This window comes from Lepidothrix coronata, unplaced genomic scaffold (assembly GCF_001604755.1).
Source record: "Lepidothrix coronata isolate B3197 unplaced genomic scaffold, Lepidothrix_coronata-1.0 Scaffold0, whole genome shotgun sequence".
Classification (NCBI taxonomy): domain Eukaryota; kingdom Metazoa; phylum Chordata; class Aves; order Passeriformes; family Pipridae; genus Lepidothrix; species Lepidothrix coronata.
The window spans coordinates 2,015,500-2,036,221 of NW_016690180.1; positions in this window are offsets into that span (position 1 = coordinate 2,015,500).

Below are 20,722 nucleotides of genomic sequence, written 5' to 3' on the forward strand. Positions count from 1 at the left end.
ATGATATTTCTATACTGCCTATTGCCATTAGTGTATTTGAAAAAACTCTTTTTATTGTTCTTCACATCTCTGGCAGCTTCAACTCCAGCTGGGCTGTGGCTGCACAAAGTTTCTCCTTACAGCAGTAAGCAGCATCTCTGAATTCTTCCTGTGTCCCTGGACCTTGTTTCCACTGGGCATACACCTTCCTTTTTGCCTTATTTCCAATGGAACATCTCTGCTCAGCCAAGCCAGCCTTCTGCATTGCCTGCTTAACTTCCGATGTTTGAGAATTGCCAGTTCCTGTGCCCTTAGGAGGTGATGTTTGAAAAGTGACCAGCACTGATGGACCCCAGCACCTGCAAAAACATTTTGCCAGGGGACCTTACTTGGTAATTCCCTGAGCAGCCTGAAGTCTGCTCTCCTCATGTCCAGAGTTGAGGTTTTGCTGGCACTTTTCCTCCTGTCAACAGAAATTTTAAACTGGATTCCCTCTTGGTCACTGTAGCCAAGACGACCTCCAATCTCCACTTTGCTCACAAAATCCACTCTATTGACAAGCAACAGAACAAGGTGGGCATCTTTCTGAGTTGGCTCCCTTATTAACAAAGATAATTCCTTTAATTTATTGTGCAAAACAAAAGAGGATATATATTCTCAAAGGGTTTTTTTGAAAATACTAAAAGTAGAGAAGCAGCATATTAAGTTTGCATAGTAATTTACATAAGAATTCTTAACAATTGATTAATGGAAGTAATTAATTCAAGACATTCTTAATGACCACACTCCAAAACTCTCTCCTGCAATTAAACAGTGTCAGCAGTATTTACTGAATGTTCCACAACATAGACTGAATGTTCCACATCCATTCCTTTTACAGTTTCTCTGTGGAAATACAAATAATTTTATTTTTCCTGCCCTATTTTGACAAAAGCTATAAAGCTCTCTATTTCTGAGAGCAATTTACAAACTGCTTTATTCTCCAGCTCTGTATTAGCTGGAGGAAAATAGTCTATGTTCAGCTATTTTCTATTTATATTAGGAAAAGTCTCCAGGATATGGAGAATAGAGACCTTTGTTGCCAGTAAAACTTAAGAATAATTTTTTCAGAATTAATGTTTTCATCCTGACAATTGTGCCTTACATGGAAATGCTTTGAATTTCAGAGATTTTCCCCCTTTATAACGAAAGTTTCATGTTTTAAATAGTTATGATGGTTTTTTTGGACAAAACCTGACAATATCTGCAGTAGTTGTTGTTAAGCAGAAAATTATATGCAAGAGGCATATAGTTAGCAATAAGTGTTTTCTCAGATTCCTTTTGGAGTTTGTTACAGGAACCAGTTCTAAAATTAAATGTTTTAAACTTACATTTAATGTTTTTTATCTGACTAACCATTCTGTGTTATATGTAACCCCCGCTCCACTGGAGTCAGGGAGTCACTAAGGTCAGCTTACACATTCATTCTCAAATGTCTTCTGCCATTTTACAGGGAAAGTGGCATTGCAGTGCACTTAAGAAATGTTCCTTTTATTCCTTGAGAACTTTAAAAACTGGTATTTAGATGTAGGATAATCTCTTTAACCTTATATTTACAAATATAAATTGAGATTGCCACTCTCAATTGAGATGTTGGAGTGCTTGAAGAAGTGGAGGATGAACTTATATAGATTCCAATATTAAGCTAAAGACCAGAGACCCTTTTTTTCCTTCTGTCCTAGAGGAAAAAATTAGTTGTATGTTTGCTTAAGGATGTTATGTTATTAAAATAATCTTTATTAAATTTTTTTAATCTCAGGATTCTTCAGAGATTAAGCCAAATAATTCGTTGTGTTGGAGGTGTTTTGATACTGTCCATTGCTTAGTGGAGTAAATAAAGAGTTTACAGACATCCTTTAGGACATATATAATCAGGCTACAGGTGCTGAATTGAATCTGCAGGGCTTACTTGTTATAGGTCCTATAAAACACAATATTTTTCTTCTGTCAGTGTGTAAGTACAGAAATATTTCTAGAAAGGGAAATTAGGCATTAGGGTTTTTTTACATGTACATTTACAGCACCTTTTGCGGTATGCTAAAAATAGATTAAGATTCATTTATTTTGAGAGATTTAGTTGTAATATTGGTCTGTGTAATTTAATTTGGTATTTGTTTCCATAAGTAACTACTTGTCGTGGCGTATCTATTGTATTGTTAGGTTTGGTCAGTAGAAAAAGCAGACACACACACACACAGAGTTGAGACAAGAGTTGTCTGCCGCATTAGTGCAGCAGCCTCCTTTATTGAGGCAGCTAACCCACATTTTCCCACACACTTTCTGTAAACATAATTTCTACAAAACACCATAGCACTAACACCTGCACCATGAAACACAGCCAACATCTTTGCCCTTGCACATTCCATCTTCCTTATCATCTTTCCAGTCAACTCCCAGCTTTTCAAGGCTGCTCTGTTTGTGGGAATGGTTAATTAACTTCACTGCTCTCATGGGAAAGGCCTTATACCATCTGATATTTTAAGCTCGTCAACTCCTAGGGGCTCAGCGGACTCACCGCCTCCCCCCATAACTACTTAACACTTTGCTGGTTAGAACTTTTATATAAATTGCAGAAGGTTGGCTTTACTTTAATTTTGTAGCTGCTGGTGCTAAATTGAATAGATAAGCTTTAGAAGGAAACTTTACCTATAATGAAAATCCTATATTTTCCCCTAAATATAGTTATATCTTCCAAGTAACTGATTGAAATTTGGGATTTTTTTCCTTCTTCTATGCAACACAAAATCAGAGCTATATTTCCTTAGGAGATTTTGAGAAAAAGTGGTAGATTCTGAATATTTCCAGTTATGTTGCCCCTAAAGTCATACCTTCAGGGACAGGACTGATACAATGCTCAGTGGGGCACAGATACATAGTGACATGTTTCAAAACATATAGTGACTTATAAGAGATATACACACTATCTTAAACCAACACCTGATGTTATGGGTGGTATTATTGCTCAGATGCAGCATTTCATTGGTGGTTACAGGGAAGAGTTTTCTTTATGTGCATTTTACTATGTATAACAGAAATACAGCTGTGAATGTTTTGTTATTTTTTCTCTCTCTCTTTTTTTTCATGAAGAGAATTAGGAAAAAGTGTTTTCAGCACGTTTTTCTTTTTTTCCTTTTTCTTTCTTTTTTTTCTGCTAGTAACCTGAGTAATGAAGTCTAGTCTAATAGCAATTATGACATTCAACTTTTATTTCCTCTGTGCATCACTTGTTTCATTAAGCATGAGATATGTTCATCCTGCAAAGTTATATCAACCCTCAGGCAAAACTTTGATGTTGTTATTTTGACACAGAGGTTGTCTTAGCTATTTTAAGAAAATCGTGCTTTGAAAAGTTGAACCTTACCATTTCCTCAATGCCATGTTTTAATCAGTGGACAAATCAATGGTGTATTTTGTCTTTTTTTCAACCTTCAAATACTAGCAGGAGAGTGACCTTAGGCAGGTAGATATGTTAGAAGTCCGAGTATCATTCTAGATATTGCTGGGGTTTTTTTGTACCATACATCATAAATCTACAGCCATCAGCTTATCAATAATTTGTCATAACAACTGTAAAAACTGTGAAATCAGTTCTTTGCTCTGTGTTCAGAGGTACAGCTTTGATCTCAGAACAATCCAAACCTTCACTGCATACCTGACTGGCTGAGTTGCAGGGAGATGCTGTTATTTATGTATGAAAAAATAATGTGTTGACAGCTAGAGAAGACATTGTTTGGAGATGGTTGTTTAGTGTAGTCATGTGTGTTTTAATTTATTTCTATTTTATTTAGTCAGAAAATTGTGGTGGAACTGAACTAATTGAAAATTCCCTATCATCAGCCATATCTATAGTATATACATATCTATAGTATATACATACACAGTTCACGTCTCAAGGATGAAGGACCACCGCCTCCCTAAGATCTTGCTTTATGGTGAACTTGCCACTGACTGCTGCAAGAGAGGAGCCCCAAAGAAAAGGACTTCCTGAAACAACATCTCAGCCTTGGCCATATTGATCAACATAACTGGTCTACTCTGGCCTCCAATCGGGAGGTCTGGAAACACACCATCTATAACGCTGCTGCTTCCTTTGAGAACGCACGCAGGATCAGTCTCGAGGAGAATAGACAATGCAGAAAGATTCGTGCCTTGCAGAATATACCACCTAAGGAGTCTTTCTGCTGTGCCTTTTGTAATCGGACATGTCTATCTCATATTGGCCTCATTAGCCACCAGTGTGCTTGTAACAAATGTGGGTAGAGCCTTTCCCAAATTGTCATTCGAGAAGCCCAGCCATGATGACATACACAGTTATATTTACTGGATATGGATATATAGATATGCTGAAAACTATATTAAAAATATAGTCTATTGAACAATATAATCTATAACGAACTACGTTTGACTGACAATAAAATATATTTTTTCTTCCAAGCGTGTTTTTTTTGCCTAGGCATGAGTAGAAAAAGTCAGTTAGGAAATATTTTGTTTTTCTTGCATTCCTGATTGGCTCCTAATCATATTCTGGCACTTCAAGATTATCATTGACATCTTACAAGTATATATTTGGTGAGTGTAGAGGGATCGATCACAGCCTCCATTCAGCTCTTTGCAAACTGCTTCCCTCTCTTTCGAAGACAAGTTGTAAACAAGCTTGCTGGGCATGAAAGGCTCTCTGCAACAAAACTCTCTTCCAGTAAAGGTGCTTCAGAGTTGCCTCATTTTCATCACATTTTAAAATATGCCTAAGTGTGCATGAAGTTCCATAGGCATCACTTTTTTTGTCCAGACCTTGATCAATATAAACAACTACTCTGTGTCTGAGTTCCTGCAGTCATTACTTGACAACTCATTTGGGGAGAATCTGGAAAGTTGGGTCATTGCCTTTTACACGGAGGGGAGGAAGATTTCTTCATAAATTTGTAGAGTAGTCAGTCAAGCCAATGACCATTCGAAAAATATCATGTTGCTTTAAACTGAAACAATTCTTGCCTGCATCTGAGACCAACTACATAAAGAGAGAGCTCACTTGTTCTTCTAACTCTCAGACAAATTTTTGTTCCAAATATTTTGAAATTTTCTTTACACCCATTCCACATTATCTTTTTCTGTTGTTGTTATAACAGTTGCAGGATATATCCATAGGCACTTTAACTACTTGTATAATCTGTTATTTCAGCAGGATCATTGTGCAAGTATGTTTGTTGGGTGTCAAACTTACAAGCTAACTTTTCCTATATTTCTTCAGCAAGATATGTTTTCAGGAGAAAAAATTAAATCCTATTATCCTATTATTTAGAAAAAATATTTAAATGAGGCTTCTTTGGAACAATCAGTTTTCATAAAAATAAGTTGTTATGATGCGGGGAAATATTTATTTCCGTTAACACAGGTAACAGAAAACCAAAATAGACCTTGATTCCAAAAATTAACAGAGTACAATTTCTTGTCCATGGTAAAATTAAATGGGACAAAAATAAAACATTGCTTTTTTTCTTTGACTTTATAGATCTGCTCAGAAGTATAAACACAACCTACTGTTGACTATTTCTTACATATTCTTTATTACAATTTCTCCTTCTTTTTTTTTTTTTTTTTCCCAGCAAGGTATACTATAGTTTCTCAAAAGACAGTGAGTAATAATTGTTTCATGTAGTACACTTCTGGAAGCTGAGAAGCAACACTAGATTAAAAGAAGATAAATATTTAAGATTAAGTAGGAAAAGGATAGGAAAACAGTTTTCTTCCTTACTTCATCTGGTAATGGTTGAAAGACAAGTTTCCATGAACACTAATATTTCACCGTGCACAGAATGGTTCCAAGTTTGGACTTCATTAGTTCAAAATAGGGCAAAGAATTACACAGACTTCATAGATCTGATCTTTTTTCAGTGTCTTAATGAAAAAGTGAATACGCTATGACTGAGGCAGTAAATAGAACAAAAACCCCCATAAATATAGCTTGGAAGACTTCAAAATATGTTATTTTGCACTAATTTGAAGCTCAGGAGTTGGCATTTCCCCCAATGTTTGGTTCTTCAGATTTTAGAAACTGATAAAAGAGTAATTTGGTAACTAATTAAGTCTCTTTCTGCTCCAGTCTAAACACTTTCAGTCTAAACACTGAAATGGTGAAATCATGAATTATGAACTTCATTCAGCTTTCATCACACAGCACAGCTCTTTAGACAGACTCCATAGTTTTTTATGTCAGATCCCTCCCCAGGATCTTAGCTTAATGAGGTCTGTGTAATACTTAGGCATAATGATACTGTTTTTCCTGTGGTCTTGATTCAGAAAAATCTTCAACTGAAATAAATTAAAAAATTATTTGAAGAAGTTTATAAGGAATGAAGCTAGGGATACAATTCTGTGTGCTCTCTTTCCCTTCCTTTTTCCTGTCTTTGTGTAAAGAGATANTTTTTACTTGTAGGCTTGTGGGGACCGATACATTAAAACATTTGTCTTGGTTGAGTATTGGTTTGTTTTCATGGTTATATCTGGAAGAATAATGGGGCCTCTCTGCAATACTCACTCAGAGCTGTTGACCTGAAGGTCATAGAATATTTTTCTTTGGAATCCTTCTTCTTCATCCACTACTCACTAACATTAATGTAAGTAGATATAGTCCAAAGCATCAAAAGAGTTGCTTTATGTATTTACTTCTTATATGTCAGTTCTTGTACTCATGAGAAACCAAAGGGGCGCGGGAATTAATACCAATATTTCTAAAACACAGATGCAACAAAAAAATAGGTTCTTTTATCTAAAACTTCATTTACATTGGACTAAAACTATTGAAATACCTACCAAGTAGTCTAGGTTCTCCCATTTTCCCACCATTTTCCCTGTACATAAATGTAGCTCAAACGTCTTTGCTACAGAAATTTGCAGTTACACTTACTTTTTGAGTTTACCAGTGTCAAGATATTTTTTCCAGAATAGAAGAGCTAAAATTAAAAAGATTGGTGACACTTTTCCCTAAGTTGAAACTGAAAAATGAGATAAATTTATGGTCAGATAAAATTTTCTGCCTATGTTGAAAACATTATTAACAAGACAAAGTAGTGCCCTAACCAAAGATACTGGAGCCTTTGTTAAAAGCATATAATTGTTTGCTTTAGTTAAGGAATGTGTTGTATATCAATATCAGAATTAAAACATTAGTGACAATTTCTCCCCATTTTTGACAATCAAGAATATGGTGGGAATGTCATCTGAAAAAATTGTTAAATGCTCTAATGGGCAAATTCTGAAACTTGAATATGTCTGTCAGTAGAGTCAAGGTATTAAAAATTAGTAATTATAATCATGTTTTAATTCATCACTTAACTGTGAATAAATCAAGAAATCAGTCATAATGAGATAGTGCTAAATCAAGATTACCTTAAATAATTTAGAGTCATTAAGTAGAGAAAGACACTGATGAGTATCTCCAAGGAAAGCTGACATCTCCCACCTACATTACATTAGTAAAGGAAGTTTTACCTGTAGCTACAATTGTCCTTTATCTGTATGCCCTCAGGAAGGAGCATATTTGAGCAGGCTGCCTACCTCTGATCTTTCAGTTGTTCAGTTCCCTTCTAAAAGGTATAGAGATACTGCACAATTAACAACCCACCAATTTACAGAAATAGTGTCTCACTGTAAGTAATATTTAATGTTAATATGATAAATTTCCAGTGTTGTTGAACTTCAGATATGCTCTCATGTTAAGGATTCTGTTATGAGCATTATAGCTAAACTAATTCCTTTTCAAAGTGCAAATTTTATAAATTGAATGTATATGTATCATTGCAGGCAGAGTGATAAAAAGCCTTTGTCAAAGATAGGAGTGATGCTACATTTTGTCATGTTAGACTTTTGGGTAATGAAATTCAGGGGAAAAGGGAACAATTTTATAAACTCAACAGGACCTGAGGTTTATATTTCCTTGCACCTGGATTGTAGCTCATTTTGTTGCTGTGTAGAGGTACAACCAAAGACCTAGATTTAAAACAAAATTAATTTCATCCAAGATGCATCAATTTTGGGGTAGCTTACTTTAGAGACATTTTTTATGGCTCTAAATGAGGAGTTAGTTCCCAACATGAGTAATGTCTAAAGGCCAATCTTCTAATGGTATTTAAACAGTTACTTGAAATGCTTGGACACACTTTGTAAGCAGCGACAAGCAACAAACACCTGCTGGTTTAAGTGGTTACACAAGACAGCGTGTGAACATTTCTGTGACTCTGTCTCCTGACAGTTTTGAAAATCCAGTCACAAATCTTTTGATTGGAATAGATTATTACATAAAAGTAAGTAATTTCAGAAAAAGTAGGCCACATGCCTATCTTTATGTTTATAGTTAAATTGAAAAGATGGCTACAGTTATACCTGACAGATTTTATGAACTTCTACCATGTTGCTATCTTATTTTAATGTGCTTGGGAGGAAAAAAAGCTAGAAAGAAATATAATTTTGACTATCCAGATCTTTGGAGCTCCATATCATTAAAAAGATTTGCTTACCAACATACATGCCTACGAAATATGAAGTTTTGCTTCAGTAAACAGTCTTGAAGAATGCATGTAAAAAGCTGAAGTGCTCAGGCAGGAATACAGAGATGCATCAAGACTGAGGCAGTGCGTCTCCAGGGCACTAGGAGTAATACATGTCTTCTTGTTACACCTGTGGCAAATATCCAGCATCTGCCCCCACATGACAGCAATCCCTTTGCAATAACTGTGCCCTCCTCACACATTAAATAGTCACTAGATGAAGTTCTTAAAAAAGCATGATATAGAATACAGCAATAATCTATGTCAGATTTTAATTTTTTCTTTTATGCTTCTAGGGTTTAATTTAATCTTTAGAATCGAGCAGCTCAAAGATTGTCCCATAATTGCCGAATATTGGTTGAGTAGCTCTGTGTAGCCTTTTAAAGTGCCTGGGCTTCTAAATGGTTTATCTCTGCTTTTGACTAATATATATGTCAGCATGAAGCCACCCAATGGATGTAATTTTTTCCTGTTCATTTTCATAAAATTACACGAATTAAAATAATATTAAAGGGAAAGAAACAAGAGGAAAAGACTTTTACATATTTCTCTAACATATGTGCTTACATAGAATCATAACATTATTTAGGTTGGAAGAACTTTTAAGACTATTGAGTCCAACCTCAGGGGAGACCTCTGAAACTAAAAGAAGGTTGTAGTGAGGTGGGAGTTGGTCTCTTCTCCCGGGTAACAAGGGATGGGACAACAGGAAATGGCCTCAAGTTGCACCAGGAGAGGTTTAAATTGGATATTAGGAAAAATGTATTTACCAAAAGGATTGTCTAGCAATCTGGAACAGATTGCCCAGGGAAGTGGTGGGAATCTCTGTCCTAGGATGTAATTAAAGGACATGTAGATGTGGTGTTTAGGGACATGGTGTAGTGGTGGACTTGCAGTGTTAGGTTAAGTGTTAGACATGATGATCTTAAAAGTATTTTTCAACCTAAAGGATTCTATGATTCCCTGAACATAGAAAGAAATTAATATCTCACAGGGACTTTTACCTTTACTGGGATTGGTCAAAATTAACAATATTCATGTTCTCACATGCTTGTGTAACAGTGACACACTTCTGAGGTGAGGTGGGGTAAACCCTCAGAAACTAAATGCTACCTACGTTCCTTCTGCTGTTTGTGTGTGTCAAAGAGTCTGTGTCAAGAGACTGTCTAGATTTTTGAGACTGTCTCCTCCCCTCAGGAAGAAAGACAGAGGAAGGCAGATCAGTATGTCAACATGGAGAACTTCTGATCAGCTGGAGTAGCAACAGGTGTAGCAGGCAGTGACCATGTTCAGTGGATCTGCCCTGTCCTCTTCCTAGAATAATAGTTCCGCCTACAAAAAGGTAGCTGTTTTCAGACCAACATAGTTTTGCATATCTAAGACAAATTATACTAAATCAGAAGAGTTAAGACTTGAATTGTTGTTACAAGTTTTGATGTCATGTTAAGCTTAGCTATTTTTAAAATCTGTGCATAATTTCTCCAGTTGTCGTTTAATGAAAAATAAAAGGATTGCAAAGTGGTTGCACTGCTGTAGGCTATTTAAAACCATGACTTTGTCAACAGAATTACTTTGCTTTACCCTTGTCATTGTAGCTTGACTTTAAATTACATTTTAGTTGCTATTACTCTAGATTAAACTTTTTGCTTTTCTATTTAGAATTTTTTAGTTTGAAGGAAAAAAGTTAAATTCCTACTTACTTCTTCTTTAACAAAATAGATATGATTTTTTTAAGGTATAGGCATATTAGGCATAATAGGCATATTACAGTATCCAAACTGTGCCTCTGTGGTCTATCTGGTGGGTAGTACAAAACCAAATCCTTTCAATAAATGTTCAGGTAGCTTGTGGAACATAAGGCAAGCTCATAACTAAATTGTGATGTACAAGTGCTGCACCTGCACTGGGGCAATGGCCAGTATCAATACAGGCTGGGGAGATGAACTGATTGGGAGGAGTCCTGATGAGAAGGACTTGGTGCTTTGGTGGATGAGAGGCTCAACATGAGCCAGCAATGTGCTCTTGCAGCCCAGAAAGGCAATTGTATCCTGGGCTGCATCAAGAGCAGCATGGGCAGCAGGTTGAGGGAGGGGATTCTACCCCTCTGCTCTGCTCAAGTGAGATCCCAGCTGGAGTACTGCATCCAGTTCTAGTCTCCCCAACACTGGAAGGACATAGACCTGTTGGAGTGAGTCTAAAGGAGGGCCAAGTTGGTTAGAGGGATGAAGCACCTCTCCTATGAGGAAAGGGTGAGAGAATTGGGATTGTTCAGCTTGGTGAAGAGGAGGCTTGGGGTGACCTGATTGCAGCCTTCCAGTACCTGAAGGGAGCCTACAAGAAACATGGAGAAAGACTTTTTACAAGGACATGTATATATATATGCCTTCAAACTGAAAAAGGGCAGGTTTAGATTAGATGTTAGGAAGAAATTCTTCACTATGAGCATGGTGAAGTGCTGGAACAGGTTTTCCAGAGAAGTTGTGGATGCCCCATCCCTGGAAATGTTCAAGACCAAGTTGGATGGGGCTCTGAGCAACCTGGTTTAGTGGAAGGTGTTTCTGCCCATGGCAACAGGGTTGGAACTACATAATCTCTAAGGTCCATTCCAACTCAAGCCATTCTATGATTCTACGGAAGTCCACGTGTCATTTATTACAATACTACATAGGATTAGATTAATACTTAGATATAACTGGAATATACCAAGAAAGAGACAAATTCAGACTTCGAGTGTGACTAGATAATTTCAGAGTAAATGGCAGTGCAATGACTTGAGTCATCAATTTGAAACAAGGAGCTGCTTCCAGGATGAAAGAAAAGAATTTCTTTGCTTTTATAGTAACTGTATCATTTCTACTAGAGAGGATCTTAGCTCCCTTTCTGGTCACTATTGGAGCAGTCTGAATGGTCTGACCCAGTATGGTTACAACCTTTTAGGCTGCCAGACCTGAGATTTTCTAACATGTTGTATTAGGATACACATTCTGTTACCTAGCTCACATCTACCTGTCTGTCTGTGCTTTTACTGTATTTTCACCCTGGTTTATTTTAGGCCATGCTTACTTGGGCTCCTGTGCTATGAAGAAGCATATTTACTGAAAGTAATTTAACAACAATTCATTACTTGGAAGAAATTCTTGGATTCATTACTTGAATAAAGCCTTGTGGCTCATAAGCAAATTTCTTATTAAGCATGTTCATGCTGTAGGGTAAATATGCTGTGATCCCTCTTTGACAGCAAAACATTACTTGTTGAAATATAATTTCAAGTGTTTCAAAGCATAAATCCAAGGAAACAGAACAGGTTTATGTTAAATATATAGCACAGTGTGTAACATTCGCTAACATTTAGTTCCTAAAAATTTGTTACAGTCATACTGTAATGATAGGTGGGAAAGGGGGGACTTTAGAGGGACTAAAATGAGCCAGCATGACTAAACAGAAATTACAGAATTACACTGTTACATAACTAAAAGAAGACCTCAAAAAGCCAAAGTTATGTCCAAATGAAGAAAGCAGAAAATATCATGAACCATTACAGATTAAATGCAAATACTTAAAGCATGCCAAAACAAGTTTGAGGTGTCCCTTATTAAAAGCATTAAAAACTAGTAATAAATTCCTTTTAGAGATGCAGCAGAGCATGATGCTTTTGAGAAAGCCTATAAGTACCAAAAGAGGGGAAGATAAGGGTGTAACAAGACAAGTAGGTATTTTTTTCCATCTGCCTGTGACTGATCTTGGGTTTGCTGGAGCTGCTTCGCATGGGTGGCTGTTCCTCAAACCTAGAGCACAGGTAGAACAAATAATGACAGAACAAATTGGCAATAAGAACAAGACCAAACTGGTAGGCTGAGGTGGTGCCCACTTAAGAATTCTACAGGATATCAAGGAATGAGTAGTCAGACCACTCATTCTGCTACTCAATCTCTTAAATGTTCTTCAATACCAACAAACTTGAAACTGGACTACGTGGTATTAATTTTTAAGCAGAATTCCAGAGATCTGGAGGAATGTGAAAAAATCTAGAGGTGTTCTGACTGATTAAATGACATATAAAAGACATTGCAGATATGACCTAAAATATGAATAGAAATATATATCCAGGAAGGATGCAGATGCTTTTCTCAGTGACTTGGAAAAAGCAGTCATGCAATTTCTAAATTCAAAATTAAGTACTAAATGTACTTTTAAAACTTGCTCTCCTAATGAAGGAATTTTTCAGTCCTGCATATAGTTTAATCATGAGAATATTTATTTGATGCTTGGATATTTTACAGATGGTGAGGTATGACATATCTGTAAAAACAAAATTATATTTTCTAAAAGAAGCCCTACTGCATCACTTCTCTGCTTCCTGTACCATTCATATTCATCACTGAACACCTGTCTTTGATAAAGAATTGAAATATGCTTTGTATATAAAAATATGTAAAATATGTGCACATACAGACAGGCAAAGAGTAGAACTATTTCTGCAGTTATTGCACTCAGTTGTTAAAATAAATCCATCTTTTCTTTCCTTTGTGAGTTCCTTGGCTTCTGTTTCTGTGGAACTGACTATGTAAGCATTAGCGTATTTGTGACTCACCACAAGGTTTTCTTTAAGACAGTCTGAAGTACCTATTGTTCTAATAATGTCCACACTGGTATTTTAAGATTCATTGACTTTATGTCATGTGACAGGGTGGCTTATCTAGTAGCTGTAGTAGGTGAGGGGAACTCACCTACTCCTTTCCTCCAAAGGATCATCTCAGAATTTCTTCGAAAGGGGAGGTGAAAAAAGATAAGAAAACTCTCCATATAATTCAGAAGAAAATTAAAGAGGAAGTAACACAGTTCTTATCCTGACCTCATGCTATGGTTAATCATTTATATTATTCCAAAATCTGGAAATCTCAGCCAGAAAATATACCTTGTACTAAACAGAGGTCCCAAACTGCATAAATTATATTTCTTTCTCTGAAAATTCTTCAGTATACATATGGTAAGAGTTTAATCAGGCATCCTGGTTTGGGTTAATGCAGATATTTGGGGTAATGTTAGGTGACCTCAATTTAAGATTAAAGCTCAGAGTAACTTTATGCTGCATACTAACTCAATCCTTGGGCTTCCCTCTTTCATGCAATATTTCATAATAATTTCATTTACTGAATGTTTATAAAACAAAGTTAAAAACCGAGCTCTCATTCTGCAATCAATTTTTGCCTTAGGTGAATAAATAATTATATAACAGCAGAAACCTCTTTTAATCTAGCTGGTCTGGAATGCAATAGCTTAAAAAGTGCAATCTGTGCACTCTTGATCACTTTTTAAAGAGAGAAATAAATATAATTACCTTCTAGGACTGTTTTTATTTTTCAACCTACCTCTCAGATGCTTGTATTAGTCTTTATGCTTGTAGATATAAACAATATCATGTGCAAGAGAACATACTAATTGAAAAGTTTTGATATGTGAAGTATGTTTTCTAAACTACAAAGTGCTTCACAGAATCACAGAATCATTTAGGTTGAAAAAGACCTCTGAGATCACCAAATCCAACCTTTGACTGATGAACACCTTGTCAACTAGACCATGGCACTAAGTAGTCACGTTTGGTTGTTTCTTGAACACTTCCAGAGATGGCGACTCCATCACCTCTGTGGGCAATCCATTCCAATGCTTAACAATCCTCTCCATGAAGAAATTCCTGCCAATGCCCAATTTGAACCTCCCCGGCACAACTTGAGGCTCTGTCCTCTTTTTCTGTCACCACTTGCCTGGGAGACCAACTTCTACCTTACTACAACCTCCTTTCAAGTAGTTGTAGAGAGTGATAAGGTCACCCCTTGTATTTCACAGATTTATGTCTTCATCTCTTATTTATTTAAACTTGACATTATTTGAAAACAAAGTGAAAACATAATGATCAAATTTATGCACATACTTGTCTGCCTGAGCAGACAATCAGCTTACATTTAAAAGTTTATAGTAATAGTGCTTAATGTAGCAAATGTCAACTGAATGCAACAAAAGTAGTGAGGGTTCCCTGACTTTTCAGGAAGGTCATACAGCAAGAAAAATATCAGCTACTATTGCCGGGAAGAAAATTTACAACCCCATAAATTTACCATATGTTGTAATCAGGCTGTTCTCTACTTGTAGGATCTGATATGTTAAATAAACCAGTGCTGAAATACAAAAACAATTGTTTCGAAGGTAGAATTTTTTTTTATTTAAACAAAAGAGTAACTAAATAACACCTTAACACACTGGAGCTTTATTAGGGGGCAACTATATTATGCTCATGCAGATAATTCATACTATGATAATCAGGAACAAGGCTGAAGAACAAAATTATCACATTTATGGTCATTGCATGGATTATTAGATTGGCTGCTTGTAATCACTGATCTAAATGGAATTTAGTTAAACTCTTCATCTACTGGATCCATCAATTTCTCCGAGATGTTAAACTTAGCTGTTTAGGCTGCAATAATACACAGCTTGCCTTTAAATACTGGTGTGAGTGCAATATTCGAAAGTATTGACAGTGAGATGTTGAGCAGACCTCACTATCTTTAAAGTATTATTTTTTGAAGTAGAAGAAGAAGAGCAAGGAATATTCTGGGTGGCATCATGTTTGTCCATATAGCTTGCAAATTTTGTCTGGAACTACAGTCAGAAATACCTTTCAGAATATTGCTGTTCTGAATAATTTTCTAAGGAACCAATCACTGAGAGATAAGTGACTCCTTATGTTTTTGTGGAATTATAACTTATTGAGGTTTGGGTTTGTTTTCTTCTGGTGAGTAGTTTAATTACTAAGGCTTACTGTGATGTCTGCTTTGGCTTTTGCTTTTGATCTGGTAAGGTTTAAGGGTAGCGTAGATGAAAATATCACTGTGAAAATGTAATCCAAAAGCATAAACTGCAATTGTAACTCAGATACGCTGTAACTCTTTGAATTTCAAAGCCAAAAGGGAAAGTAATTTTAAATAAATGTATTTATATGAAATAGCAGATTTCAAATATAACAGGTCTTTTATAGGCTACAACAAGCACTCATGAGCTTAAGGAAAGTTCAGGAATTCTATATGTTGCTATGATGAGATTTTGTTTCAGCAGTTGTTTGACGAATGCTTTCCATGTCTCAAATATTTTGATATATTATTTACAAATTACTAATTTCCCTCTAAAATTAGTCTGAATGAGAGCCAAACTCACCATCTTGCTGTATAGAATAATACAAAGGAGTAACTCAGCTCCAAAATTATAGGCTAAAATCCCACCTTCACAGGGACCTAGTACTTATTAATATTACTTATGTTCCAAGTTACAGTATTGTGAGGTATTCTCCACAAAGAAAAAATCTGAATTTAAATTGAATTTAAAATATGAAATTAACTTTCCTTTAATTTTATTTTTGATGGAAACAATTACTCAAAATTAGATTCAAAGGAGATTTTGGGGAAAAACCCCAAAGTCAACAGAAAATACTAATAAAATGTGATGAGGAACTGAGGGAAAAACCCAATGCTTCAATATGACGTGCACTAGGATTATAATGAGTTTTTGAAGAGTCTAAAGACAGTTGCATTCTATTCTCAAAACAGCAAATCTTTCACCAATTTCATGTTGAGCATCTTTCTATATGTTTCTATATGTTTAAGGTTAAATTGGTTTTCCCAAGAAATGCACTCTAAAAATAGTGTCAAGAAATACTTATGATTTTATGGTAGACAATAAATAGTCAATAGGAAAATAAAATTTTAATCTCTACCATTGTGTTTGTTTTGATTTCATCTATTGCTAAGTGTCCAATAAAATATGAGGAGTTTAATTCCATTTCCTCCTGCTGTAGATGAATGCATTAGAGTGGACCATTAATCGGAACGCAAGGATTAGAAAGAGTCTGGAATAAAGAGGACCTGTTGCTTTTATTAAATGCACCTTTATGACTGCAGACAAATATGCTGGATTTCAGGGATAATAATTTTCACATATAACTTAGGAAGAAGAGGCAGTAGCAAGATATACAGGCTGTGCAAAGCAGGAGATGTTAGAGAAGACACAATTGCATGGTGAGCTGGAGAGTACCTTGAGCAGTTGGAGAACTTGCTCAGTCGGAAATTGAGCCAAACCAAACTTCACAGCTCCTCAACAAACTCTGCATGTCTCATTACTAAAGATGGCATTTCAGTCTACATCAGATAATGTGAAAAGATCTTCATGCAAAGCAGCAGACGCCTGGAATTGCAATGTCAGAAAAATGGTCAAAATAGCCCTAAATATGTAAATCTGAATTTAAGTTATTCAACACAGTTTAAGAGCAGTCCCACTGAATACCTCTGTTAGCACAATTTCATGCAGTCATGATCCAAGAATCTGTGACCTCATCTGCCTGTAAAGGCAATGTGCAAAAACCTATGTATTTAGAAAACGTAGAAAATCTTCAGTACCCTACTCAGGCAAAAATTGTAAAAAAAAAATAAATGAATTTTCTGTGAAACCACACAAAGTCACAAATTCAGAGATATTTAGACATCTACCTAGATTCTTGCCTTTGGACTTATGATTCAAATTTGAACATTTTCCAACAGAGCCAAGTAATGCTATGAAATCCTATGAGGTAAGTGTAATGAGAAATCAAGGTGGAAAGGGAGCACAGAATTAGCATCATGTTTGTAGCTGTCCAGCACATATTAAAATGGCTGTCATATGGATGAGATCATTTCAGATCAGTCTTTTCTCAAACTTTATTGACATTTTTCACATCATTTTTAGTAAGGTAGATGGCTTATAAAAATTAGAGGCAGGCAAATTTTACTGGTGTGAGAGAGAGAAGCAAGCATCTGCATTTTGCAGAAGAACCTGAGGAGTCAGGAACTTCTGACAGCAGTATAAAGAATAAGTGGAGTGGGAGAGGGAAAGGAAGATAGTCTAGACAGGGCCTAGATGGATATGGAAAAGTTCATTTGACAGAGAAAACTTCTCAGTTACATAGGAATATGATTTTTATGGAACAAGAAGAGGTCATTGGGTAATATTGATTCTGATGCCCTCTGCATACCCCTTGGCTGGTCAGAGACTTACTAAGAAGGTCTGTGGAAGGTTGCTTTGCCTATAATTAAAATTTTAACAATCAGTTCAAGAGCCCATGGAGAGGTTAAACCCCAATTTTAAGTACAGAAATTGTCAAAAACAGTTCAGTGTAGAGTGATAGAAATTCCTTCATAGTACTGGGTTTCACACAAAAAGCTCATTTATTCAGTTTAGTTTTTTTCCATTTCTGTGTATTTTAAATGCAAAAAAGGAACACCAGAATGAAATAAATACCTCAAGATGGTGACTACTTGAAAGAGTGTACCAATAATATTCTATAAATCCAATATTTAATAGTTTAAAAACTCTTCCTTGCAATAGGTGCAATTTTGTTTGGTTAGGAAGAAATATTGTGCTCTCATTCAGAAAATGGCATTTGTTTTGACAAGTTCTTATTTTAAAAAAAAATCTAAACTCCCCCCGAATTTTACTCCTGGTAATACTCCTACCAACTCTATCCTGACAATACTTGTGCCATATTAACTAATTAATTTGCTCCTTTCTTGTTATTTTCCTAGAATTGTCTTTGGATTCACAAAGAATATAGAATCATGGAATCATTAAGGATGGAAAAGATCTCTAAGGCCATTGAGTCCAATCATTAACTACCACTGACACACCCACCACTAAACCGTGTCCCTAAACACCACATCTACACATTTTTTGCACACTTTCAGAGTTGTTGACTCCACTACTTCCCCGGGCAGCCTCTTGCAATGCCTGTCCACCTTATCAATTTAGAACTTTTTCCTAATATCTAATCTAAATCTCCCCTGGTGCAACTTGAGGCCATCTCCTCTTGTCATATTGCTTGTTGCTTGGGAGAAGAAATTGATCTCCACCTTGCTGCAATGTCCTTTCTGGTAGTTGTACAGAGCAATAAGGTCCTCTCCAAGCCTCCTTTTCTCCAGGTGGAACAATGTCTCCTCCCTCAATTGCTGTAAAGGGATGTCTAACCTTATTTTTCATTAATATTTTAATTTTATTTTTATATATTTTTGGCCCAAGGGCTTCTTGTTTGATTGTCACTTCAGCACATTTAGTGTCATGTGCAGAATTGTGCTACTTTAAATAGCACTTTTCTCCTAGGAGACTGCAATCCTAATCATTCTTGACATTTAATTTAAGAACAAAAATTTATCTTTTGAAATTCTTTTAAATAATAGAAAGCAAATCACAGCAAGCCATATATGGCTTGAGATTTTATCTCTTTCACTTTTCTCTTTCAAGGGAATTGGTGGATTCACATAATTCATAATCAATGCTGAAACTGAATCAGTGCTACTTTATAGTGACATGGGAAATAAAATTATTAATTTTGTCCTATGATGGAAATGCAAAACCAAACAAAATAAAAATAAAATAAGTGCATTTATTTAAAAATATTTTATGGAGTATTGAAGTTGGAACAGTATTAGACCAGAAGACCATTTTTCTTTTGACTGACCTACAGAAAGATATTTTTAAAATGAAGCTTATATTACTCATAAGAGAACATATTCATAGCATCATTGAGGTAATATGAAAAGGAAACCAGTAGCTAAATTGAAGTTAAGCAGTTGTAGGGCTAGGAGCACTAATCACCATAATGACCACTATTATCCCATTTCACCTTTTGTCTTTTGCCTCGTGTATCCATGAAAGATGCTATGTCTCCATATAAACTTTTTTTTATAATCCTAAATGATCACAGAAACAGCAATACTACTCTTATACTCAACTTTTTTTTTTCAACAACTGCATGATTTTGGCTAAAGAAACAGGTTGATTGGTACTGATGATGTAAACTGTTTTGCTTTGGAACTGTAACAAAGTTGTTGGGCAGGAGGGTTTCTGTGGTACCCTCCCCTGCCCAGCTTGCTTTGGAAATGGTTGCAATGAGTGCTCTGACTAGAAGTGAAAGAGAAGAATTGAAATATGTCTCTACTCAGAAACTTTGCAGACACATTATGTCTTCCAAGTCATGCCCCAAATAGTTGAATTTGAAAATAAAATGCTCCAAGGAAAGATTGCTCTGTTCCCATTGTTATATAGATGGCCTAATGTCTAAAAGTGGGCCTTTCTGAAGGCCTAACTTAGCACTCAGAGACCTTGGCAAGTGTTAGATGCACTGTTCCTGTTAAATATTGACTGTATCCAGTGTTTATATGGTGAATTTAACACAAAGAAATGTCTCTCTCAATTTGTTTTGGAACAACTGAATCCCTGCTGTATAAAATCCAAAAAAACGGTTGAAATAGCTTTCAACAAAGCTCTCAATATATTTTTAATTAAGCCCAGGGCTACTCACTAGAACATTGTATTTTCTCTTCAAACTTTTTGCCCTGCCAGTGCCTCTCTCTAGCGGCCAGTTTACAAACACTTCCCTGAAAACTGAAGCCTGTATTCAATTAAGACTCTTGCAGTAAACATTTTCAAGTGACAGGAGAGGAAACACTAGAAATGATTGGTAAAATGATATGCTGTGAAACTGAAATTTCTATTATTTCTCTTTCCTTCATATATTTGTTCAATTTTTGTAGGTTCAATGTTTTCGTTGTCTACCGTTTAGAGGATGAAATAAAAGAAACATACAAGACACAAGCATGATATTAATTTTGCATCAGTTAAGTGAATAAAGCAGTGCCTGAAACCTAGAAAACCCCTCTAATTTAGTTTTAAAACCTTTTAGATAATTTGTACATTTGTAGTTGACATCCTGAAACAGATCTCAGCGAAATAATATGAATGGCACAGTTGATAGGTATACATGTGACAGGATCAAGTGCTATACAGTTCTTTGTATTTATTCAGTTGATTCTCCTCCCCTGATAGTGGAAGAAAACAGCTAATTACAGAATAGCATTTGAGAAATCGTGTCACCTGACATTTCTGAATAATTTTAGAAATCTCTGAAGTACATGTTTTGAAATGCTTAAAAATGACAGTACTGTCATACATGGCTCTTCAATGTCATGCTGCTAATGTACTTTAAAAAGTGTCAGGATTCCAAAAGGCATGCAGGCCCTGACAAGGATCCATGCTTTTCCTGGCCCTTGATTTCTTACAAAGACTGGTGTTATCCTTTCCTGAAT